Here is a 26,592-nt window from a genome sequence, read left to right on the forward strand (position 1 = left end):
CACCCAGCAACAAGACAGGAGAAAGGTGTAACCAGCAACAAGACAGGAGAAAGTTGTACCCAGCAACAAGACAGGAGAAAGGTGTAACCAGCAACAAGACAGGAGAAAGGTGTACCCAGCAACAAGACAGGAGAAAGGTGTACCCAACAACAAGACAGGAGAAAGGTGTACCCAGCAACAAGACAGGAGAAAGGTGTACCCAGCAGACAAGACAGGAGAAAGGTGTAACAAACAGCAAGACAGGAGAAAGGTGTAAACTAGCAACAAGACAGGAGAAAGGTGTACCCAGCAACAAGACAGGAGAAAGGTGTAAACCAGCAACAAGACGGGAGAAAGGTGTACCCAGCAACAAGACAGGAGAAAGGTGTACCCAGCAACAAGACAGGAGAAAGGTGTACCCAGCAACAAGACAACAACAAGAAAGGTGTACCCAGCAACAAGACAGGAGAAAGGTGTACCCAGCAACAAGACAGGAGAAAGGTGTACCCAGCAACAAGACAGGAGAAAGGTGTACCCAGCAACAAGACAGGAGAAAGGTGTACCCAGCAACAAGACAGGTGAAAGGTGAATACCCAGCAACAAGACAGGAGAAAGGTGTACCCAGCAACAAGACAGGAGAAAGGTGTACCCAGCAACAAGACAGGAGAAAGGTGTACCCAGCAACAAGACAGGAGAAAGGTGTACCCAGCAACAAGACAATCAAACAACAACAAGAAAGGTGTACCCAGCAACAAGACAGGAGAAAGGTGTACAAGCAACAAGACAGGAGAAAGGTCATAGCAACAAGACAGGAGAAAGGTGTACCCAGCAACAAGACAGGAGAAAGGTGTACCCAGCAACAAGACAGGAGAAAGGTGTACCCAGCAACAAGACAGGAGAAAGGTGTACCCAGCAACAAGACAGGAGAAAGGTGTACCCAGCAACAAGACAGGAGAAAGGTGTACCCAGCAACAAGACAGGAGAAAGGTGTAACAAGACCAGCAACAAGACAGGAGAAAGGTGTACCCAGCAACAAGAACAACAAGGGAGAAAGGTGTACCCAGCAACAAGACAGGAGAAAGGTGTACCCAGCAACAAGACAAGAAAGGTGTACCCAGCAACAAGACAGGAGAAAGGTGTACCCAGCAACAAGACAGGAGAAAGGTGTACCCAGCAACAAGACAGGAGAAAGGTGTACCCAGCAACAAGACAGGAGAAAGGTGTACCCAGCAACAAGACAGGAGAAAGGTGTACCCAGCAACAAGACAGGAGAAAGGTGTACCCAGCAACAAGACAGGAGAAAGGTGTACCCAGCAACAAGACAGGAGAAAGGTGTATCAAACCAGCAACAAGACAGGAGAAAGGTGTACCCAGCAACAAGACAGGAGAAAGGTGTAAGCAACAAGACAGGAGAAAGGTGTACCCAGCAACAAGACAGGAGAAAGGTGTAAGACAGGAGAACAAGACAGGAGAAAGGTGTAAACAGCAACAAGACAGGAGAAAGGTGTACCCAGCAACAAGACAAGAAAGGTGTAATCCCAGCAACAAGACAGGAGAAAGGTGTACCCAGCAACAAGACAGGAGAAAGGTGTACCCAGCAACAAGACAGGAGAAAGGTGTACCCAGCAACAAGACAGGAGAAAGGTGTACCCAGCAACAAGACAGGAGAAAGGTGTACCCAGCAACAAGACAGGAGAAAGGTGTACCCAGCAACAAGACAGGAGAAAGGTGTAACAAGCAGCAAGACAGGTGAAAGGTGTACCCAGCAACAAGACAGGAGAAAGGTGTACCCAGCAACAAGACAGGAGAAAGGTGTACCCAGCAACAAGACAGGAGAAAGGTGTACCCAGCAACAAGACAAGACAGGAGAAACAAACAACAACAAGACAGGAGAAAGGTGTAACCAGCAACAAGACAGGAGAAAGGTGTAACAGCAACAAGACAGGAGAAAGGTGTACCCAGCAACAAGACAGGAGAAAGGTGTACCCAGCAACAAGACAGGAGAAAGGTGTACCCAGCAACAAGACAGGAGAAAGGTGTAACAAGCAACAAGACAGGAGAAAGGTGTACCCAGCAACAAGACAAGAAAGGTGTACAGGAGAAAGGTGTACCCAGCAACAAGACAGGAGAAAGGTGTACCCAGCAACAAGACAGGAGAAAGAAAGGTGTACCCAGCAACAAGACAGGAGAAAGGTGTAACCAGCAACAAGACAGGAGAAAGGTGTACCCAGCAACAAGACAGGAGAAAGGTGTAAACAACAACAAGACAGGAGAAAGACAGTGAAACCAGCAACAAGACAGGAGAAAGGTGTACCCAGCAACAAGACAGGAGAAAGGTGTACCCAGCAACAAGACAGGAGAAAGGTGTACCCAGCAACAAGACAGGAGAAAGGTGTACCCAGCAACAAGACAGGAGAAAGGTGTACCCAGCAACAAGACAGGAGAAAGGTGTACCCAGCAACAAGACAGGAGAAAGGTGTACCCAGCAACAAGACAGGAGAAAGGTGTACCCAACAACAAGACAGGAGAAAGGTGTACCCAGCAACAAGACAGGAGAAAGGTGTACCCAGCAACAAGACAGGAGAAAGGTGTACCCAGCAACAAGACAGGAGAAAGGTGTACCAAGCAACAAGACAGGAGAAAGGTGTACCCAGCAACAAGACAGGAGAAAGGTGTACCCAGCAACAAGACAGGAGAAAGGTGTACCCAGCAACAAGACAGGAGAAAGGTGTACCCAGCAACAAGACAGGAGAAAGGTGTACCCAGCAACAAGACAGGAGAAAGGTGTAGAAACCAGCAACAAGACAGGAGAAAGGTGTACCCAGCAACAAGACAGGAGAAAGGTGTAACCAGCAACAAGACAGGAGAAAGGTGTACCCAGCAACAAGACAGGAGAAAGACAGTGAACCCAGCAACAAGACAGGAGAAAGGTGTACCCAGCAACAAGACAGGAGAAAGGTGTACCCAGCAACAAGACAGGAGAAAGGTGTACCCAGCAACAAGACAGGAGAAAGGTGTACCCAGCAACAAGACAGGAGAAAGGTGTACCCAGCAACAAGACAGGAGAAAGGTGTACCCAGCAACAAGACAGGAGAAAGGTGTACCCAGCAACAAGACAGGAGAAAGGTGTACCCAGCAACAAGACAGGTGAAAGGTGTACCCAGCAACAAGACAGGAGAAAGGTGTACCCAGCAACAAGACAGGAGAAAGGTGTACCCAGCAACAAGACAGGAGAAAGGTGTACCCAGCAACAAGACAGGAGAAAGGTGTACCCAGCAACAAGACAGGAGAAAGGTGTACCCAGCAACAAGACGGGAGAAAGGTGTACCCAGCAACAAGACAGGAGAAAGGTGTACCCAGCAACAAGACAGGAGAAACAAACAGCAACAAGACAGGTGAAAGGTGTAAACAGCAACAAGACAGGAGAAAGGTGTACCCAGCAACAAGACAGGAGAAAGGTGTACCCAGCAACAAGACAGGAGAAAGGTGTACCCAGCAACAAGACAGGAGAAAGGTGTAAACAGCAACAAGACAGGAGAAAGGTGTACCCAGCAACAAGACAGGAGAAAGGTGTACCCAGCAACAAGACAGGAGAAAGGTGTACCCAGCAACAAGACAGGAGAAAGGTGTACCCAGCAACAAGACAGGAGAAAGGTGTACCCAGCAACAAGACAGGAGAAAGACAGTGTACCCAGCAACAAGACAGGAGAAAGGTGTACCCAGCAACAAGACAGGAGAAAGGTGTACCCAGCAACAAGACAGGAGAAAGGTGTACCCAGCAACAAGACAGGAGAAAGGTGTACCCAGCAACAAGACAGGAGAAAGGTGTACCAAGACAGCAACAAGAACAAGAAAGGTGTATAGCAACAAGACAGGAGAAAGGTGTACCCAGCAACAAGACAGGAGAAAGGTGTACCCAGCAACAAGACAGGTGAAAGGTGTACCCAGCAACAAGACAGGAGAAAGGTGTACCCAGCAACAAGACAGGAGAAAGGTGTACAACAACAAGACAGGAGAAAGGTGCAACAAGACAGGAGAAAGGTGTACCCAGCAACAAGACAGGAGAAAGGTGTACCTAGCAACAAGACAGGTGAAAGGTGTACCTAGCAACAAGACAGGAGAAAGGTGTACCTAGCAACAAGACAGGAGAAAGGTGTACCCAGCAACAAGACAGGAGAAAGGTGTACCCAGCAACAAGACAGGAGAAAGGTGTACCCAGCAACAAGACAGGAGAAAGGTGTACCCAGCAACAAGACAGGAGAAAGGTGTACCTAGCAGCAAGACAGGAGAAAGGTGTATAGCAGCAAGACAGGAGAAAGGTGTACCTAGCAACAAGACAGGAGAAAGGTGTACCCAGCAACAAGACGGGAGAAAGGTGTACCCAGCAACAAGACGGGAGAAAGGTGTACCCAGCAACAAGACAGGAGAAAGGTGTACCCAGCAACAAGACAGGAGAAAGTTGTACCCAGCAACAAGACAGGAGAAAGGTGTACCCAGCAACAAGACAGGAGAAAGGTGTACCCAGCAACAAGACAGGAGAAAGGTGTAGAAAGGTGTACAACAACAAGACAGGAGAAAGGTGTACCCAGCAACAAGACAGGAGAAAAACAACCTAGCAACAAGACAGGAGAAAGGTGTACCTAGCAACAAGACAGGTGAAAGGTGTACCTAGCAACAAGACAGGAGAAAGGTGTACCTAGCAACAAGACAGGAGAAAGGTGTACCCAGCAACAAGACAGGAGAAAGGTGTACCCAGCAACAAGACAGGAGAAAGGTGTACCCAGCAACAAGACAGGAGAAAGGTGTACCCAGCAACAAGACAGGAGAAAGGTGTACCTAGCAGCAAGACAGGAGAAAGGTGTATAGCAGCAAGACAGGAGAAAGGTGTACCTAGCAACAAGACAGGAGAAAGGTGTACCCAGCAACAAGACAGGAGAAAGGTGTACCCAGCAACAAGACAGCAGAAAGGTGTACCCAGCAACAAGACAGGAGAAAGTTGTACCCAGCAACAAGACAGGAGAACGGTGTACCCAGCAACAAGACAGGAGAAAGGTGTACCTAGCAACAAGACAGGAGAACGGTGTACCCAGCAACAAGACAGGAGAAAGGTGTACCCAGCAACAAGACAGGAGAAAGGTGTACCCAGCAACAAGACAGGAGAAAGGTGTACCTAGCAACAAGACAGGAGAACGGTGTACCCAGCAACAAGACAGGAGAAAGGTGTACCCAGCAACAAGACAGGAGAAAGGTGTACCCAGCAACAAGACAGGAGAACGGTGTACCCAGCAACAAGACAGGAGAAAGGTGTACCTAGCAACAAGACAGGAGAAAGGTGTATCTAGCAACAGGACAGGAGAAAGGCATACCTAGCAACAAGACAGGAGAAAGGTGTACCTAGCAACAAGACAGGAGAAAGGCATACCTAGCAACAAGACAGGAGAAAGGCATACCTAGCAACAAGACAGGAGAAAGACGTAGATAGCAACAAGACAGGAGAAAGGCGTATGGTCGATTGCTTTTGTAATAATGAGTACCCTAGATGCCTTAGACCTAGCTGCCTTCGATTATGAGCCAAGATGGCGTAGCAGTCGGACGTGTATTTGTCTTGTCCCGACTTGTCCCGTGTAAATAGTTGTTGTTGTATATCTGTCGTATATATTTTAATTCCACTTTCCATCTATGGACTGAATATACTCTCCTGCAACCCGCTTCACTCAATGTGGGACGGATCTGCTATTTTTATACTTTAGAATCGGAACCCCCATCAGAAGCTAGCCAGCTAACTAGCTACTAGCTAGTAGTCAGTTAGCCACTGCAAGCGGTCTTCACCGTTAACTCGGACACCATCCAGCTTCAGCTTGGTCAATACCTGCCAGTCTGCACAGCTGCATACACAATATCAACCCAGAGCATATCGGACTGCTTTTTCTCTACCACATCACCGGATTCCTACACCAAGTTCTAGACCATTAAACCAGATCGTCGCAGCTCGCTAGCTGCAACCTGAGTGGCTACCGCTGGCTAATGCATCTGTCCCGAAGCAAGCACCAGTTAGCCTTGAGCTTGCCTTGAGCTAGGCCCATAACTTGGCTAGCCGAAGAGGTCTACTAGCTAATTCCTGGGCTACAATAGCTCTTTTGCCAATTGGCCTGGACCCTTTATTGCTGACACGGAGCCCCGCCGATCCATCACGAATGGTCTGCAGACGTGATCGTCCGAGGAGGTTTCAACAGGATTTTTCGTTGCGATGTTACTGAAGACCCATCTGCTAGCCCCCGGCCCGCTAGCTTTCTGAATCGCTGTGTCTCCAACTTTCCTAGCGTAGTAGCGACTACCGAACGAGTCGCTAACTCACCTATTGCTTCTCATTGGACCCTATGATCACTCGGCGACACATGCCTCTCCCGAATGTCAATATGCCTTGTCGACTGCTGTTTAGGTTAGTTATTATTGTTTATTTCACTGTGGAAATAAAGCCCCCACCCAACAAGCCCTTTTGTGCCACCACCACCCCCTCCCCACACATGCGGAGACCACACCAGGCATAACTGGTGCCTCCAGAGACAGAACAGTTCTCGTCGTCACTCAATGGCTAGGTTTACCTCCACTGTACTCACATCCTACCATATATCTTTATGTACATGGGGCGGCAGGGTAGCCTAGTGGTTAGCGAGTTGGACTAGTAACCGGAAGGTTGCAAGTTCAAACCCCCGAGCTGACAAGGTACAAATCTGCCGTTCTGCCCCTGAACAGGCAGTTAACCCACTGTTTCTAGGCCGTCATTGAAAATAAGAATTTGTTCTTAACTGACTTGCCTAGTTAAATAAAGGTAAAAAATAAATATGCCTTTACACTTGTGTGTATAAGGTAGTAGTTGTGGAATTGTTAGGTTAGATTACTCGTTGGAACTAGAAGCACAAGCATTTCGCTACACTCGCATTAACATCTGTATATGACAAATACATTTGTTATGATTTGATTTGACCCTTGTCTGTACATTATGCCTTGAATCTATTCTACCACGCCCAGAAATCTGCTCCTTTTATTCTCTGTTCACAACGCAGTAGACGACCAGTAGCCTTATCCTACTGTTCCTCTGTTCCTTCGTAGAGGTTGACCCTGTAGCCCTGTAGCCCCCAGCACCTATTCCCCAGGCGCACTCATTTGTCGACTTCTGTAACCGTAAAAGCCGGTTGGTTTTATGCATGTTAACATCAGAAGCCTCCTCCCTAAGATTGTTTATTTCACTGCTTTAGCTCACTCCGCCAACCCTGATGTCCTAGCCGTGTCTGAATCCTGGCTTAGGAAGGCCACCAAAAATTCTGAAATTTTCCGACAAGATAGAACTGCCACAGGGGGCTGAGTTGCAATCTACTGCAGAGATAGCCTGCAGAGTTATGTCATATTATCCAGGTCCGTGCCAAAACAATTCAAGGTTCTACTTTTAAAAATTCCCCTTTCCAGAAACAAGTCTCTGACCATTTACATTTGTTATAGACCCCCCTCAGGCCCCAGCTGTGCCCTGGTCATCATATGTGAATTGATTGCCCCCCATCTATCTTCAGATTTCGTACTGTTAGGTGACCTAAACTACGATATGCTTAACACCACGGCCATCCTACAATCTAAAATAAGATACCCTCAATCTCACACAAATTATCAAGGAACCTAAAATGTACAACCTTAAATCCGCAACCATGGGCACCCTCATAGGTATCGACCTGACCAACTTGCCCCCTAAATAAACCTCTGCTGTCTTCAACCAGGATCTCAGCGATCCCTGCCTCATTGCCTGTGTCTGTAATGGGTCCTCGGTCAAACGACCACCCCTCATCACTGTCAAATTCTCCCTGAAACACTTCAGCAAGCAGGCCTTTCAATTCTACCTGGCCCGGTTATCCTGGAAGGATATTGACCCATTCCAAAAATGTAGAACTAAGAACAGATATAGCCCTTGGTTCAGCCCGGACTTGATTTCCCTTGACCAGCACAAAAAACATAATGTGGCGCACTGCATTAGCATTGAATAGCCCCTGCAATATGCAACTTTCAGGGAAGTCAGGAACCAATATACACCGTCATTTAGGAAAGCTAAGGCTTGCTTTTTGAAACAGAAATTTGCATTCTGTAGCACTAATTCCAAAAAGATTTGGGACACTGCAAAGTCCATGGAGAATGAGATCACCTAAACGATATCATAACCGCCATCGATAAAAGACAGTACTGTGCAGCCGTCTTCATCGACCTTGCCAAGGCATTCAACTCTGTCAATCACCATATCCTTATCGGCTGACTAAGTAGCCTCGTTTTTTCGGATGACTGCCTTGCCTGGTTCACCAATTACTTTGCAGACAGAGTTCAGTGTGTCAAATCGGAGGGCATGCTGTCCGGTCCTCTGGCAGCCTCTATGGGGGTGCCACAGGGTTAAATTCTCGGGCCGACTATTTTCTCTGTATATATCAATGATGTTGCTCTTGCTGCTGGCAATTCCCTGATCCACCTCTACGCAGACGACACCATTCTATATACTTCCGGCCCGTCCTTGGACACTGTGGTATTTAACCTCCAAACGAGCTTCAATGCCATACAACACTCCTTCCGTGGCCTCCAACTGCTCTTAAACGCTAGTAAAACCAAATGCATGCTTTTCAACCGTTCGCTGCCTGCACCCGCACGTCTGACCAGCATCACCACCCTGGATGGTTCCGACCTTGAATATGTGGACATCTATAAGTACCTAGGTGTCTGGCTAGACTGTAAACTCTCCTTCCAGACTCATATCAAACATCTCCAATTGAAAATCAAATCACGAGTCGGCTTTCTATTCCGCAACAAAGCCTCCTTCACTCACGCCGCCAAACTTACCCTAGTAAAACTGACTATCCTACCGATCCTCGACTTCGGCGATGTCATCTACAAAATTGCTTCCAACACTCTACTCAGCAAACTGGATGCAGTTTATCACAGTGCCATCCGTTTTGTCACTAAAGCACCTTATACCACCCACCACTGTGACCTGTATGCTCTAGTCGGCTTGCCCTCGCTACATATTCGTCGCCAGACCCACTGGCACCAGGTCATCTACAAGTCCATGCTAGGTAAAGCTCCGCCTTATCTCAGTTCACTAGTCATGATGGCAACACCCACCTGTAGCACACACTTCAGCAGGTATATCTCACTGATCACCATGGCAACACCCACCTGTAGCACGCGCTCCAGCAGGTGTATCTCACTGATCATCCCTAAAGCCAACACCTCATTTGGCAGCCTTTCGTTCCAGTTCTCTGCTGCCTGTGACTGGAACGAATTGCAAAAATCTCTGAAGTTGGAGACTTTTATCTCCCTCACCAACTTCAAACATCTGCTATCTGAGCAGCTAACCGATCGCTGCCGCTGTACATAGTCTATCGGTAAATAGCCCACCCATTTTTACCTAACTCATCCCCATACTGTTTTTATTTATTTTATTTTCTGCTCTTTTGCGCACCAATATCTCTACCTGTACATGACCATCTGATCATGTATCACTCCAGTGTTAATCTGCAAAATTGTAATTATTCGCCTACCTCCTCATGCCTTTTGCACACAATGTACATAGACTCTCCTTTTTTCTACTGTATTATTGACTTGTTAATTGTTTACTCCATGTGTAACTCTGTGTTGTCTGTTCGCACTGCTATGCTTTATCTTGGCCAGATCGCAGTTGCAAATGAGAACTTGTTCTCAACTAGCCTATCTGGTTAAATAAAGGTGAAATAAAAAAATTAAATAAAAAAACCTCCTCCCAGCTGCCCACAGCGCTGAGGCCAGGAAACACTGTCACCACTGATAAATATACGATAATCACTAATTTCAATAAGCATTTTTCTACGGCTGGCTACGCTTTCCACCTGGCTACCCCTACCCCGGCCAACAGCTCTGCACCCCCTGCAGAAACTTGCCCAAGTCCCCCTCGTATCTCCTTCACCCAAATCCAGACAGCTGATGTTCTGAGAGCTGCAAAATCTGGAACCCTACAAATCAGCTGGGCTAGACAATCTGGACCCTCTCTTTCTAAAATGATCCGCCAAAATTGATGCAACCTCTACTATTACTAGCCTGTTCAAACTCTCTTTCGTATCGTCTGAGATCCCGAAAGATTGGAATGCTGCCGCGGTCATCCCGCTCTTCAAAGGGGGAGCCACTCTAGACCCAAACTGTTCTAGACCTATATCCATCCTACCCTGCCTTTCTAAGGTCTTCGTAAGCCAAGTTAACTTCTTTGGGACTGGTGGGCAGTATTGAGTAGCTTGGATGAATAAGGTGCCCAGAGTAAACTGCCTGCTACTCAGGCCCAGTTGCTAATATATGCATAGTATTCGTAGATTTGGATATAAACACTCTGAAGTTTCTAAAACTGTTTGAATGATGTCTGTGAGTATAACAGATCTCATATGGCAGGCAAAAAGCCAGAGAAAAAATCCAACCAGGAAGTGGGAAATCTGAGGTTTGTAGTTTTTCAAGTCATTGCCTATCGAATATACAGTGTCTATGGGGTCATATTGCACTTCCTAAGGCTTCCTAAGGCTTCCTAAGGCTTCCACTAGTCAACAGTGTTTAGGTCATTGTTTGAGGCTTCAACTGTGAAGGAGGGGGGAATGAGAGCTGATTGAGTCAGGTGTCTGGCAGAGTGCCATGAGCTGATCACACACGCTCTCGTGAGAGTTAGCTTGCGTTCCATTGCATTTCTACAGATAAAGGAATTATTTGGTTGGAATATTATTGAAGATTTATGATAAAAACATCCTAAAGATTGATTCTATACTTCGTTTAACATGTTTATACGAAATGTAATATGACTTGTCGTCTGAACGTTCGCCTGGACTTGCCCACGCCTCTTGAGTTTGGATTGTGTACTAAACGCGCGAACAAAAAGGAGGTATTCGGACTTTATCGAACAAATCAAACATTTATTCTGGAACTGGGATTCCTGGGAGTGCATTCTGATGAAGATCATCAAAGGTAAGTGAATATTTATAATGCTATTTCTGACTTCTGTTGACTCCACAACATTTCGGATATCTGTATGGCTTGATTTGTTGTCTGAGCACTGTACTCAGATTATTGCATGGTGTGCTCTTTCGGCAAAGTTGTTTTGAAATCTGACACAGCGGTTGCAAAATATTGCAAAACATTATTGAACGTAACGCGCCAATTTAAACCAAGATTTTTGGATGTAAATATGAACTTTATCGAACAAAACATACATGTATTGTGTAACATAAAGTCCTATGAGTGTCATCTGATGAAGATCATCAAAGGTTAGTGATTCATTTTATCTCTATTTCTGCTTTTTGTGACTCCTCTCTTTGGCTGGAAAAATGGCTGTGTTTTTCTGTGACTATCTAACATAATCGTTTGGTGTGCTTTCGCTGTAAAGCCTTCCTGAAATCGGACACTGTGGCTGGATTTATGGGTTTATCTTTAAAATGATGTAAAGTACTTGTATGTTTGAGGAATTTTCATTATGGGATTTCTGTTGTTTTGAATTTGGCGCCCTGCACTTTCACTGGCTGTTGGCGAGGTGGGACGCTACCGTCCCATATTTCCCAGAGAGGTTAACAAACAGATCATCCCACCATTTTGAATCCCTCCGTACCTTCTCCACTATGCAATCTGGTTTCCGAGCTGGTCATGGGTGCACCTCAGCCACGCTCAAGGTCCTAAATTATATCATAACCACCATCAATAAAAGACAGTACTGTGCAGCCATCTTCATCGACCTGTCCAAGGCTTTCGACTCTGTCAATCACCGCATTCTTATCGGCAGACTCGATAGCCTTGGTTTCTCAAATGATTGTCTCGCCTGGTCCACCAACTACTTCTCACATAGAGTTCAGTGTGTCAAATTGGAGGGCCTGTTGTCTGGACCTCTGGCAGTCTCTATGGGGGTACCACAGGGTTCAAATCTCGGACTGACTCTTTTCTCTGTATATATCAATAATGTTGCTCTTGCTGCTGGTGACTCTCTGATCAACCTCTATGCAGATGACAACATTCTGTATACATCTTGCCCTTCTTTGGACACTGTATTAGCTGACCTCCAGATGAGCTTCAATGCCATACAACACTCCTTCTGAGGCCTCCAACTGCTTTTGCATGCTAGTAAAACTAAATGCATGCCCGCATCCGCCCGCACTACTAGCATCACTACTCTGGACGGTTCTGACTTAGAATATGTAGACAACTACAAATAACTAGGTGTCTGGTTAGACAGTAAACTCTCCTTCCAGACTCACATTAAGCATCTCCAATCCGAAAGTAAATCTAGAATTGGCTTCCTATTCCGCAACAAAGCCTCCTGCACTCATACTGCCAAACATACCCTCGTAAAACTGACTATCCTACCGATCCTTCGCTTCGGCGATGTCATTTACAAAAGAGCCTCCAACACTCTGCTCAGCAAATTTGATGTAGTCTACCACAGTGCCATACGTTTTGTCACCAAAGCCCCACCACTGTGACCTGTATGCTCTTGTTGGCAGGCCCTCGCTACATATTTGTCGCCAAACCCACTGGTTCCAGGTCATCTATAAGTCTATGCTAGGTAAAGCTTTGCCTTATCTCAGCTCACTGGTCACGATAACAACACCCACCTGTAGCACACACTTCAGCAGGTATATCTCACTGGTCACCATGGCAACACCCACCTGTAGCACGCGCTCCAGCAGGTATATCTCACTGGTCACCATGGCAACACCCACCAGTAGCACGCACTCCAGCAGGTATATCTCACTGGTCACCATGGCAACACCCACCTGTAGCACGCGCTCCAGCAGGTATATCTCACTGGTCACCATGGCAACACCCACCTGTAGCACGCACTCCAGCAGGTATATCTCACTGGTCATCCCCAAAGCCAACACCTCCTTTCCTCGCCTTTCCTTTCAGTTCTCTGCTGCCAATGACTGGAACAAACTGCAAAAATCACTGAAGCTGGAGACTTATATCTCCCTCTCTAACTTTAAGCATCAGCTGTCAGAGCAGCTTACCGATCACTGTACCTGTACACAGCCCATCTGTAAATAGTCCATCCAACTACCTCATCCCCATATTGTTTTTATTTACTTTTCTGCTCTTTTGCGCACCAGTATTTCTACTTGCACATCATCATTACATTTACATTTAAGTCATTTAGCAGACGCTCTTATCCAGAGCGACTTACAAATTGGTGCATTCACCTTATGACATCCAGTGGAACAGCCACTTTCATCTGCACATCTATCACTCCAGTGTTAATTCTAAATTGTAATTATTTTGCCTCTATGGCCTATTTATTGCCTTACCTCCCACACAGTACATTGTTCTATTGTGTTATTGACTGTACGCTTGTTTCTTCCATTTGTAACTTTTTGTTGTTGTTTTTGCCGCACTGCTTTGCTTTTTCTTGGCCAGGTCACAGTTGTAAATGAGAACTTGTTCTCAACTGGCCTACCTGGTTAAATAAAGGTGAAATAAATATAAATAAAAAAAGACCTAATATGTCTAACGCTGCTAAAAGTCTTCAGCTATCATGAGATATCGACATAATGTTTAGCTGCTTTCGTTGCTCATTAGTGGAAAATAAAATGGCTGCCGTAATCCTCTTCAAGCCATTTATAAATAACATGAAGATCGTCTTTAATGACAAATGAATAAAGTTGTGCCTAAATCCCGAAGGCAAATGAAACTTCTGTTCCCGCTGATGCACGGTGTCAAAGAGGAGGAGAAATGTGTTGTTGGAGGATTAGACGACCGTGACATCACTCTGAAGACACTCATTCTCTCCTCTTAACAGGACCAGTTCACACATTCTGTATGTCTGTCTGTACCCCCAGGGACTGACTCAACTGTGGAGAGAGCTGGGGAGAGAGAGAGAGGGGGGGAGAGAGGGAAAGAGAGAGGGAGAGAGGTAGAGAGAGAGAAAGAGTCAGAGTGGGGAAAGGAGAGAGAGAGGAAAGGGAGAGGGAGGGAAGGGAGAGGGGAGAGAGAAAGAGAGAGGGGGGATAGAGAGGGAAAGAGAGAGAGGGGATAGAGAGGGAAAGAGAGAGGGGGAGAGAGGGAAAGAGAGAGGGAGAGAGGTAGAGAGAGAGAAAGAGTCAGAGTGGGGAAAGGAGAGAGAGAGGAAAGGGAGAGGGGGAGAGAGAAAGAGAGAGGGGGGATAGAGAGGGAAGGAGAGATAGAAATAATCAGAGAGGGGAAAGGAGAGAGAGAGGAAAGGGAGAAATGGAGGGAAGGGTGAGAGAGGGAAGGGAGAGAGAGGCGGGAGAGAGGGAAGGAGAGATAGAAAGAATCAGAGAGGGGAAAGGAGAGAGAGAAGGAGAGAGAAAGAGTTAGAGAGGGGAAAGGAGAGAGAGAAGGAGAGATAGAAAGAGTTAGAGAGGGGAAAGGAGAGAGGGAAGGAGAGATAGAAGGAGAGGGGAAAGGAGACAGGGAAGGAGAGATAGAAGGAGAGATAGAAAGAATCAGAGAGGGGAAAGGAGAGAGGGAAGGAGAGAGGGAAGGAGAGATAGAAAGAGTCAGAGAGGGGAAAGGAGAGAGGGAAGGAGAGATAGAAAGAGTTAGAGAGGGGAAAGGAGAGAGAGAAGGAGAGATAGAAAGAGTTAGAGAGGGGAAAGGAGAGAGGGAAGGAGAGATAGAAAGAGTTAGAGAGGGGAAAGGAGAGAGAGAAGGAGAGATAGAAAGAGTTAGAGAGGGGAAAGGAGAGAGAGAAGGAGAGATAGAAAGAATCAGAGAGAGGGAAGGAGAGATAGAAAGAGTTAGAGAGGGGAAAGGAGAGAGGGAAGGAGAGATAGAAAGAATCAGAGAGAGGGAAGGAGAGATAGAAAGAGTTAGAGAGGGGAAAGGAGAGAGGGAAGGAGAGATAGAAAGAATCAGAGAGAGGGAAGGAGAGATAGAAAGAGTTAGAGAGGGGAAAGGAGATAGGGAAGGAGAGAGAGAAAGAGTCAGAGAGGGGAAAGGAGAGAGGGAAGGAGAGATAGAAAGAATCAGAGAGGGGAAAGGAGAGAGGGAAGGAGAGATAGAAAGAATCAGAGAGAGGGAAGGAGAGAGAGAAAGAGTCAGAGAGGGGAAAGGAGAGAGGGAAGGAGAGATAGAAAGAGTCAGAGAGGGGAAAGGAGAGAGAGAAGGAGAGATAGAAAGAGTTAGAGAGGGGAAAGGAGAGAGGGAAGGAGAGATAGAAAGAATCAGAGAGAGGGAAGGAGAGAGAGAAAGAGTCAGAGAGGGGAAAGGAGAGAGGGAAGGAGAGATAGAAAGAGTCAGAGAGGGGAAAGGAGAGAGAGAAGGAGAGATAGAAAGAGTTAGAGAGGGGAAAGGAGAGAGGGAAGGAGAGATAGAAAGAATCAGAGAGAGGGAAGGAGAGATAGAAAGAGTTAGAGAGGGGAAAGGAGAGAGGGAAGGAGAGATAGAAAGAATCAGAGAGAGGGAAGGAGATAGGGAAGGAGAGAGAGAAAGAGTCAGAGAGGGGAAAGGAGAGAGGGAAGGAGAGATAGAAAGAGTCAGAGAGGGGAAAGGAGAGAGAGAAGGAGAGATAGAAAGAATCAGAGAGAGGAAAGGAGATAGGGAAGGAGAGATAGAAAGAATCAGAGAGAGGGAAGGAGAGATAGAAAGAGTTAGAGAGGGGAAAGGAGAGAGGGAAGGAGAGATAGAAAGAATCAGAGAGAGGGAAGGAGAGATAGAAAGAGTTAGAGAGGGGAAAGGAGAGAGGGAAGGAGAGATAGAAAGAATCAGAGAGAGGGAAGGAGAGATAGAAAGAGTCAGAGAGGGGAAAGGAGAGAGGGAAGGAGAGATAGAAAGAATCAGAGAGAGGGAAGGAGAGATAGAAAGAGTTAGAGAGGGGAAAGGAGAGAGGGAAGGAGAGATAGAAAGAATCAGAGAGAGGGAAGGAGATAGGGAAGGAGAGAGAGAAAGAGTCAGAGAGGGGAAAGGAGAGAGGGAAGGAGAGATAGAAAGAATCAGAGAGAGGGAAGGAGAGATAGAAAGAGTTAGAGAGGGGAAAGGAGAGAGGGAAGGAGAGATAGAAAGAATCAGAGAGAGGGAAGGAGAGATAGAAAGAGTTAGAGAGGGGAAAGGAGTCTAGGAGAGATAGAAAGAATCAGAGAGAGGGAAGGAGAGATAGAAAGAGTTAGAGGGGGAAAGGAGAGAGGGAAGGAGAGATAGAAAGAATCAGAGAGTCTGTAGATTGAAAGAGTTAGAGAGGGGAAAGGAGAGAGGGAAGGAGATTTTGAAAGAATCAGAGAGAGGGAAGGAGAGATAGAAAGAATCAGAGAGAGGGAAGGAGAGATAGAAAGAGTTAGAGAGGGGAAAGGAGAGAGGGAAGGAGAGATAGAAAGAATCAGAGAGAGGGAAGGAGAGATAGAAAGAGTTAGAGAGGGGAAAGGAGATAGGGAAGGAGAGATAGAAAGAATCAGAGAGAGGGAAGGAGAGATAGGGAAGGGAGAGAGAGAGGCGGGAGAGAGGGAAGGAGAGAGAGAAAGAGTCAGAGAGGGGAAAGGAGAGAGGGAAGGAGAGATAGAAAGAATCAGAGAGGGGAAAGGAGAGAGAGAAGGAGAGATAGAAAGAGTTAGAGAGGGGAAAGGAGAGAGAGAGGAAAGGGAGAAAGGGAGGGAAGGGTGAGATAGGGAAGGGAGAGAGAGAGGCGGGAGAGAGGGAAGGAGAGATAGAAAGAGTTAGAGAGGGGAAAGGAGAGAGGGAAGGAGAGATAGAAAGAATCAGAGAGAGGGAAGGAGAGATAGAAAGAGTCAGAGAGGGGAAAGGAGAGAGAGAAGGAGAGATAGAAAGAGTTAGAGAGGGGAAAGGAGATAGGGAAGGAGAGATAGAAAGAGTTAGAGTGGAGAGATTTTGGGAGAAAGGGAGGGAAGGGTGAGATAGGGAAGGGAGAGAGAGAGAGTCAAGGTGTCTAGAGAGGGAAGGAGAGATAGAAAGAGTTAGAGAGGGGAAAGTGTCTAGAGAGAGAGGAAAGGGAGAAAGGGAGGGAAGGGTGAGATAGGGAAGGATTTTGAGAGAGTCAAGGTGTCTATATTTTGAGAGTCAGGGTCTAAGGAGATATTTTGAAAGAATCAGAGAGGGAGTTGTTTATCTGTCTTGGTTTCTCAATGCAATAGGACCTGACGTTGATTTATCCAAACTGAGTTGAAGAGGCCGATTCCTCAGGGTTTCCACAACAACAACAACAACAACAACAACAACAATAATAACAACATCACACACCAGAGAATAATATTATGACCTGGGTTGCATTTCACACCACAAAATACAATCAATTAGTAAAGTAGTTAATTTCTTGGACAACCTGGTCTCACATTTCAAAACGTTATAGGTCGTTTGAACTGGCGCTTCGAAGTTGCTCTCTTTTCTCTTTTGGACATAGGTTGAAAAAAGCAGTGATTTGGGACAAATCAATTTGGAACTTGTGTTTGAAAAAGACATTTAACAAAAACGAACTAAAACACAGCTAACTAAAACAAAAAAATAAATAAATAAATATGTTCAATACGAGTTGAAGCATTGTCCTTTCAGATTCCTTCTTTGTGAACTATGAAAATGTGGAGTATCTTCACTGCAGAATATTTTCAGCTCGTTGTTGATTCTGCTTTCTGAAACCCAAGTCAAGGTGTCTTTATTTTGTAGAGTCATGGTGTCTATATTTTTGTAGAGTCAAGGTGTCTATATTTTGTAGAGTCAGGGTGTCTATATTTTGTAGAGTCAAGGTGTCTGTATGTTGTAGAGTCAAGGTGTCTATATTTTGTAGAGTCATGGTGTCTATATTTTGTAGAGTCATGGTGTCTATATTTAGTAGAGTCAAGGTGTCTGTATTTTGTAGAGTCAAGGTGTCTATATTTTGTAGAGTCAAGGTGTCTGTATTTTGTAGAGTCAGGGTGTCTATATTTTGTAGAGTCAAGGTGTCTGTATTTTGTAGAGTCAAGGTGTCTATATTTTGTAGAGTCATGGTGTCTGTATTTTGTAGAGTCATGGTGTCTATATTTTGTAGAGTCAGGGTGTCTATATTTTGTAGAGTCAAGGTGTCTGTATTTTGTAGAGTCAAGGTGTCTATATTTTGTAGAGTCATGGTGTCTGTATTTTGTAGAGTCATGGTGTCTATATTTTGTAGAGTCATGGTGTCTATATTTAGTAGAGTCAAGGTGTCTGTATTTTGTAGAGTCAAGGTGTCTATATTTTGTATAGTCAAGGTGTCTGTATTTTGTAGAGTCAAGGTGTCTGTATTTTGTAGAGTCAAGGTGTCTGTATTTTGTAGAGTCAAGGTGTCTGTATTTTGTAGAGTCAAGGTGTCTATATTTTGTAGAGTCAAGGTGTCTATATTTTGTAGAGTCAAGGTGTCTATATTTTGTAGAGTCAAGGTGTCTGTATTTTGTAGAGTCAAGGTGTCTATATTTTGTAGAGTCATGGTGTCTTTATTTTGTAGAGTCATGGTGTCTATATTTTGTAGAGTCAAGGTGTCTATATTTTGTAGAGTCAAGGTGTCTGTATTTTGTAGAGTCAAGGTGTCTATATTTTGTAGAGGCAAGGTGTCTATATTTTATAGAGTCAAGGTGTCTATATTTTGTAGAGTCATGGTGTCTATATTTTGTAGACTCAATGTGTCTATATTTTGTAGAGTCAAGGTGTCTATATTTTGTAGAGTCATGGTGTCTATATTTGTAGACTCAAGGTGTCTATATTTTGTAGAGTCATGGTGTCTATATTTTGTAGAGTCAAGGTGTCTGTATTTTGTAGAGTCAAGGTGTCTATATTTTGTAGAGTCATGGTGTCTATATTTTGTAGAGTCAAGGTGTCTATATTTTGTAGAGTCATGGTGTCTATATTTTGTAGAGTCAAGGTGTCTATATTTTGTAGAGTCATGGTGTCTATATTTTGTAGAGTCAAGGTGTCTATATTTTGTAGAGTCATGGTGTCTATATTTTGTAGAGTCAAGGTGTCTATATTTTGTAGAGTCAAGGTGTCTATATTTTGTAGAGTCATGGTGTCTATATTTTGTAGAGTCAAGGTGTCTGTATTTTGTAGAGTCAAGGTGTCTATATTTTGTAGAGTCAAGGTGTCTATATTTTGTAGAGTCAAGGTGTCTATATTTTGTAGAGTCAAGGTGTCTATATTTTGTAGAGTCAAGGTGTCTGTATTTTGTAGAGTCAAGGTGTCTATATTTTGTAGAGTCAAGGTGTCTATATTTTATAGAGTCAAGGTGTCTATATTTTGTAGAGTCATGGTGTCTTTATTTTGTAGAGTCATGGTGTCTATATTTTGCAGAGTCAAGGTGTCTATATTTTGTAGAGTCAAGGTGTCTATATTTTGTAGACTCAATGTGTCTATATGTTGTAGAGTCAAGGTGTCTATATTTTGTAGAGTCATGGTGTCTATATTTGTAGACTCAAGGTGTCTATATTTTGTAGAGTCATGGTGTCTATATTTTGTAGAGTCAAGGTGTCTGTATTTTGTAGAGTCATGGTGTCTATATTTTGTAGAGTCAAGGTGTCTATATTTTGTAGAGTCATGGTGTCTATATTTTGTAGAGTCAATGTGTCTATATTTTGTAGAGTCAAGGTGTCTATATTTTGTAGAGTCAAGGTGTCTATATTTTGTAGAGTCAAGGTGTCTATATTTTGTGGAGTCATGGTGTCTATATTTTGTACAGTCAAGGTGTCTATATTTTGTGGAGTCATGGTGTCTATATTTTGTAGAGTCAAGGTGTCTATATTTTGTAGAGTCATGGTGTCTATATTTTGTAGAGTCAAGGTGTCTATATTTTGTAGAGTCATGGTGTCTATATTTTGTAGAGTCAATGTGTCTATATTTTGTAGAGTCAAGGTGTCTATATTTTGTAGAGTCATGGTGTCTATATTTTGTAGAGTCAAGGTGTCTATATTTTGTAGACTCAATGTGTCTAAAGGTGTCTATATTTTGTAGAGTCATGGTGTCTATATTTGTAGACTCAAGGTGTCTATATTTTGTAGAGTCATGGTGTCTATATTTTGTAGAGTCATGGTGTCTATATTTTGTAGAGTCAAGGTGTCTATATTTTGTAGAGTCATGGTGTCTATATTTTGTAGAGTCAAGGTGTCTATATTTTGTAGAGTCATGGTGTCTATATTTTGTAGACTCAATGTGTCTATATTTTGTAGAGTCAAGGTGTCTATATTTTGTAGAGTCAAGGTGTCTATATTTTGTAGAGTCAAGGTGTCTATATTTTGTGGAGTCATGGTGTCTATATTTTGTACAGTCAAGGTGTCTATATTTTGTGGAGTCATGGTGTCTATATTTTGTACAGTCAAGGTGTCTATATTTTGTAGAGTCAAGGTGTCTATATTTTGTAGAGTCAAGGTGTCTATATTTTGTGGAGTCATGGTGTCTATATTTTGTAGAGTCAAGGTGTCTGTATTTTGTAGTCAAGAGTATAACTAACACAAACTTTATGGATTCAGGACAGCCTTCCACCAAGCAGAGCCAAGCACTGTCACACACACACACACACACACACACACACACACACACACACACACACACACACACACACACACACACACACACACACACACACACACACACACACACACACACACACACACACACACACACACACACACACACACACACACACACACACACACACACATGTGCACGTTAGAGAGAGTACATTGTGTCCCCAGTGCATGAAAACCTCTGCTGAAGTAGTCGAGGACAGAAATTACTACACTTAACTAATAGATGATTACCTACAGCATGTCCCTCATGCAGAGTAGGAAAGTAATAGAATGCATCCTAATTGGCACCCTTTTCCCCCTATAGTGCACATCTTTATGACCAGAGCCTTATAGGCAATAGGGTGCCATTTTAGAGGCACCCATTGTAAAGTACAAACACTTTTGTTTCAAACATGCCTGATAGAAATCATGATAATACTCATGTTCAATGTCTGTATGAGAAATCACCAAATCAAAAACATCTATAATATTAATACAGATCGAAAACAGGCAGATTGTTCAAGAGTGACTTCAAAATTGGACGTCTATCCATGTCCTGAGGACGTCACCACTAGAGGCAACAGTGAGCAGCCCAGTAGGCTAGGGTTTTGCTAGGGTGTTGTGGACGGGGATGGCCAATGATTGTAATCCCATGACTCTGGATCAGAGGGTTGCATCCTTACCTTAACCATTCGGAATGAGTCCCTTAATGTTTTAATCCTATCCAAAACCTTAACCATCTCAACTTGTTGTTTGGAGCAACTTCAAAATTTGACGTTTGGAGAAATTACATATAAACGTCATAGTCTGCAGTGAGACTGTGAGAGCTTGTTGATCGAACAATGAGTCAATTCAATTAGCAGAGAGCGAAGGGAGAAAAAACATGGACAGAGTGAATTATTCTAATTACAAGATGAACAGGGAGGGACAGAGGGGTGCAGATGGCAATGATCAAAGGAAAGACATGAATGCAATGCATCCTTCATTTGTCCTGCATCAGTTGACCAACATGAAACCACGGTGGAGGCTTTGAAACAGAGAACAAACAGGAAGAGCCCGATTGGGGGGACAAAAAAACGAAAAAATGTGTCTTGTGTCATCTTTCTCATCTAAGAGGAACAACAGAGAGAGTAAAGGAGAGGGATGAAGGGGAGAGGGGGAGAGAGGGATGAAGGGGAGAGGGAGAGAGGGAGAGAGAGGGAGAGGGAGAGAGGGAGAGATAAGAGCCCTTTATTAATTCTGCATTCTGAAGTGATTCCCAAACCTTCCATATAACATCACCTAAAGAGAGATGAACCCGGAGAAGAGTCCCCTAAGCAAGCTGGTCCTTTGGCTCTGTTCTTGGGTCTGGATCTATTTGTATTTCTGCCCCAGGACAGCAACACAACTAGACCCAATGAATTCACGAGAAAACAAAAAGAGAATTACTTGAGACATTGGAAAGAATTACAAACTAGAATGCTATTTGGCCCTAAACAGAGAGTACACAATGGAGTACACAATACCTGACCACTGTGACTGGCCCAAAATTAAGGAAGGCTTTGACAATGTACAGACTCAGTGAGCTTAGCCTTGCTATTGAGAAATAGACAGAGCTGGCTCTCAAAAGAAGACAGGCTATGTGCACACTGCCCACAAAATGAGGTGGAAACTGAGCTGCATGCCCTAACCACCTGCCCAATGTATGACCATATTAGAGACACATATTTCCCTCAGATTACACAGATCCACAAAGAATTGGAAAACATTTTGATATATATCTACTGGGTGAAATTCCACAGTGTGACATCACAGCAGCAAGATTTGTAACCTGTTGCCGCAAGAAAAGGGCAACCAGTGAAGAACAAACACCGTTGTAAATACAACCCATATTTCTGTTTATTTATTTTCCCTTGTGTACTTTAGCAAAAGTTGGGATTGTTGCCTTATAGAGGTGGACCTGGTTGTAAAGGCTGACCAGGGGGGAGTGATGGGTAAAGTAAACATTAGGTTTTTAGGCATAGTCCTGGGAAATGCTTGCATTCACCCGGTGTATGGTGGCAAGGTGAATGTATTTTCGTGGTAGCAGGGTGGGAAGAGGATTTCTTTAATCACTTATCTTCAGTGCTGTTGCCACCCTTTCCTGTTGTGTTCTCAGGTCATTTGTGCCCGTGTGAATTATGTTGTGGCAGGCGGACCCTAGTCTGTCCTCTGACAACAGCTACAGGACATGCCTAGTGTTTAGGCACCAGAGTATAAACACTTTGTGTTTGGGAAAAAGTTTTATACTCTTTAATGTGTTTGCCATTTCAGTCAATGAGGGGCACAATTTCTAGCTTTTGTGTGTCCTCAGTGGATGTGTGGGGGCTTTCAGGAGAGCTATCGGAGGTGATGACAGTGGGGGTGATAGGAGGGGGTGAGGTCTGTTGTGTTGGTGGATCCTGTGTTCTCTTAATATAATATAATAATATAATAATAATATATATAATATATTCTCTTCAATTGTGGCTCTCTCTCTCTCTCTCTTTTCTCTCTCCCTCTCTCTCTCTCTCTCTTTTCTCTCTCTCTATTTTCTCTCTCTCTCTCTCTTTTCTCTCTCTCTCTCTCTTTTCTCTCTCTCTCTCTCTCTCTCTCTCTCTTTTCTCTCTCTCTCTCTCTCTCTCTCTCTCTCTCTCTCTCTCTCTCTCTCTCTCTCTCTCTCTCTCTCTCTCTCTCTCTCTCTCTCTCTCTTTTCTTAGTAAGTTAATTAAGTCTGGCAGCATTGTTTGAGCATATAAGAGGGAGTCCATTATGTGTCTGCTCATCAGCCAGATAGTTACCCCTGCTTGACATTTCATTTTTCTCTCACACACACTTTTCCTCCCTCTCTCTTTTTTCTTTTCTTCCTGCATTCCCAGAAGACCTGCAGCAGAATCCCCCCCCCTGTGACTTTTGGGTAGATGCTGCCTCTAGGCTCAGTGGTGGTCACATATTATCCATTATATTGACCAGATATGTGGAAAAATGAAAATATATTTCTTCAAAAATGGAAGCCAGGAGGCAAGATCAGGTGGAAGAATTCTAGGTAATGAGAGGGTTGATATGAATGAAATAAATTATTTTTTACTTAATAAAGTTTCTGGGATGCCACGTGTTCTACTTAAATCAGTACACGCGTAATAACCATTAGCATTACGAAACTTCTATTCAATCAAATAAGCCATTAAGACCAAATTCAACAGCAATTAAAGAAAACATCAACCAAAAACTCCACCTGCTGGAGAAGACAGATTTTTGGCCCAGTTATCCCTCTCACTTCTCCTCTTCCTTTCTGAGGAAAAAAACAACTGAAAACTGACTTGCCTAATTAAATAAAGGTTAAATAAAAATGTAAAGAACACAGTGACCTCCATCATCATTAAATGGAAGTTTGAAACTACCAAGGCTCTTCCTAGAGCAGGCCGCCCGGCCAAACTGAGCAATCAGGGGAGAAAGGCCTTGGTCAGGGAGGTGACCAAGAACCCGATGATCGCTCTGACAGAGCTCCAGAGTTCCTCTGTGGAGATGGGAGAACCTTCCATTAGGACAACCCTCTCTGCAGCACTCCACAAATCAGGCCTTTATGGTAGAGTGGCCAGATGGAAGCCACTTCTCAGTAAAAGGCACATGACAGCCCGATTGGAGTTTGTCAAAAGGCACCTGAAGGAACACTCAGACCATGAAAAACAAGATTATCTGGTCTGATTAAAACCAATATTGAACTCTTTTGGATTGAATGCCAAGCATCATGTCTAGAGGAAATCTATCACCGTCCCAACAGTGAAGCACGGTGGTGGCAGCATCATGCTGTGGGGATGCTTTTCAGTGGCAGGGACTGGGAGACTAGTCAGGATCGGGGTAAAGATGAACGGTGCACAGTACAGAGATCCTTGATGAAAACCTCAGACTGGGGCGAAGGTTCACCTTCCAACCTTCCAACAGGACAACAACCTTAAGCACACAGCCAAGACAAGGCAGGAGTGGCTTCGGGACAAGTCTCTGAATATCCTTGAGTGGCCCAGCCAGAGCCCGGACTTGAACCCAATCAAACATCTTTGGGGAGACCTGGAAATAGATGTGCAGCAACGCTCCCCATTCAACCTGACAGAGCTTGAGAGGATCTGCAGAGAAGAATGAGAGACATTCTCATGAGGCGGCAGTGTAGCCTAGTGGTTAGAGCGTTGGAATAGCAATCGAAATGTTGCAAGATCAACTCCCCGAGCTGGCAAGGTACAAATCTGTTGTTTTGCCCCTGAACAAGGCAGTTAACCTGTTGCGACGAGCAATCCCGTATCCGGGAGCGTAATTATAGCCTCAAGCTCATTACCATAACGCAACGTTAACTATTCATGAAAATCGCAAATGAAATTAAATAAATATATTGTCTCACAAGCTTAGCCTTTTGTTAACAACATCTCAGATTTTTTTTAAATGCTTTTCAACCATAGCTACACAAGCATTTATGTATTGATAGCTAGCATAGCATTAAGCCTAGCATTCAGCAGGCAATATTTACACAAAAACATGAAAAGCATTCAAATAAAATCATTTACCTTTGAAGAACTTTGGATGTTTTCAATGAGGAGACTCTCAGTTAGATAGCAAATGTTCAGTTTTTCCAAAAATATTATTTGTGTAGGACAAATCACTCCGTTTTGTTCATCACGTTTGGCTGAGAAAAAACCCAGAAAATTCAGTCAACGCAAACTTTTTTCCAAATTAACTCCATAATATCGACAGAAACAAGGCAAACGTTGTTTAGAATCAATCCTCAAGGTGTTTTTCACATATCTATTCGATGATAAGTCACGCGTGGCAGTTTGGTTTCTCCTCTGAACAAAATGGAAAAATGCACTCACCTGGAGATTACGCAATAGTTTCGACCGGGGACACCAAGCGGACACCTGGTAAATGTAGGCTCTTATGGTAAATTTTCCAATGATATGCCTACAAATACGTCACAATGCTGCAAACACCTTGGGGAAACGACAGAAAGTGTAGGCTCTCTCCTTGCGCATTCACAGCCATATAAGGAGACATTGGAACACAGCGCCTCAAAAATCTGTCTCACTTCCTGTATGAAATTTCATCTTGGTTTCGCCTGTAGCATTAGTTCTGTGGCACTCACAGACAATATCTTTGCAGTTTTGGAAACGTCAGAGTTTTTTCTTTTCAAAGCTGTCAATTATATGCATAGTCGAGCATCTTTTCATGACAAAATATCTTGTTTAAACGGGAATGTTTTTCATCCAGAAATGAAATACTGCCCCCAGAGGTTCAAGAGGTTAACCCACTGTTCCTAGGCCATAATTGAAAATAAGAATTTGTTCTTAACTGACTTGCCTAATTAAATAAAGGTAAAAAATAAAAATAAAAACTCCCCAAATACAGGTGAGCCAAGCTTGTAGTGTTGTACCCAAGAAGACTTGAGACTATAATAGCTGCCAAATAGCTTCAACTGAGTAAAGGTTCTGAATACTTGTGATATTTCCATCATTTTTTTATTTTTATAAAAAAAAAATATTTAAGTATTTTTGCTTTGTCATCATGGGGTTTTGTTTTTGAAATTGATGAGGTGAAAAAACTATTTTTAACTATTTTATCCATTTTAGAAAAAGGCTGTAACGTAACAAAATGTGAAAAAAGTCAAGGGGTCTGAATACTTTCCGAATGCACTGTATATGCAATAGGCGGGCCTTTGTAATGCAAGTCAATGTTTTTGCGAAGAACCTTAGATAGAATCAGGCTTTTCGGCTTGGCATCCCAGCTGTCTGTTGATATACTGTATCATCATTCTCTTTACCAGAGAACTAGTAGGATGTAAAATACAATGAATTAAATTTGAAATGGCACCACATTAGTAGAGTTGTCATGTGCCACACATACAGGTAACTGCCATTCGTAGAGTTGTCATGTGCCACACATACAGGTAACTGCCATTCGTAGAGTTGTCATGTGCCACACATACAGGTAACTGCCATTCGTAGAGTTTTCATGTGCCACACATACAGGTAACTGCCAGAATATGGGAAACACGTGAGTAAACGAGGGATACAAAGTAGATTGAAAAGAAGGTGTTTCCATACAGGTGTGGTTCCAGAGTTAATTATTATGCAAATAACCTCCC

At 43.9% G+C, this 26,592-nt stretch overlaps 1 pseudogene; it reads left to right on the top strand.

Moving 5' to 3' along the window:
- The first annotated feature begins 24,663 nt into the window (after positions 1–24,663).
- LOC127931307 (keratin-associated protein 10-2-like) overlaps positions 24,664–26,592 on the top strand; it is a 4,771-nt pseudogene continuing 2,842 nt past the window's right edge.

This window comes from Oncorhynchus keta, chromosome 8 (assembly GCF_023373465.1).
Source record: "Oncorhynchus keta strain PuntledgeMale-10-30-2019 chromosome 8, Oket_V2, whole genome shotgun sequence".
Classification (NCBI taxonomy): domain Eukaryota; kingdom Metazoa; phylum Chordata; class Actinopteri; order Salmoniformes; family Salmonidae; genus Oncorhynchus; species Oncorhynchus keta.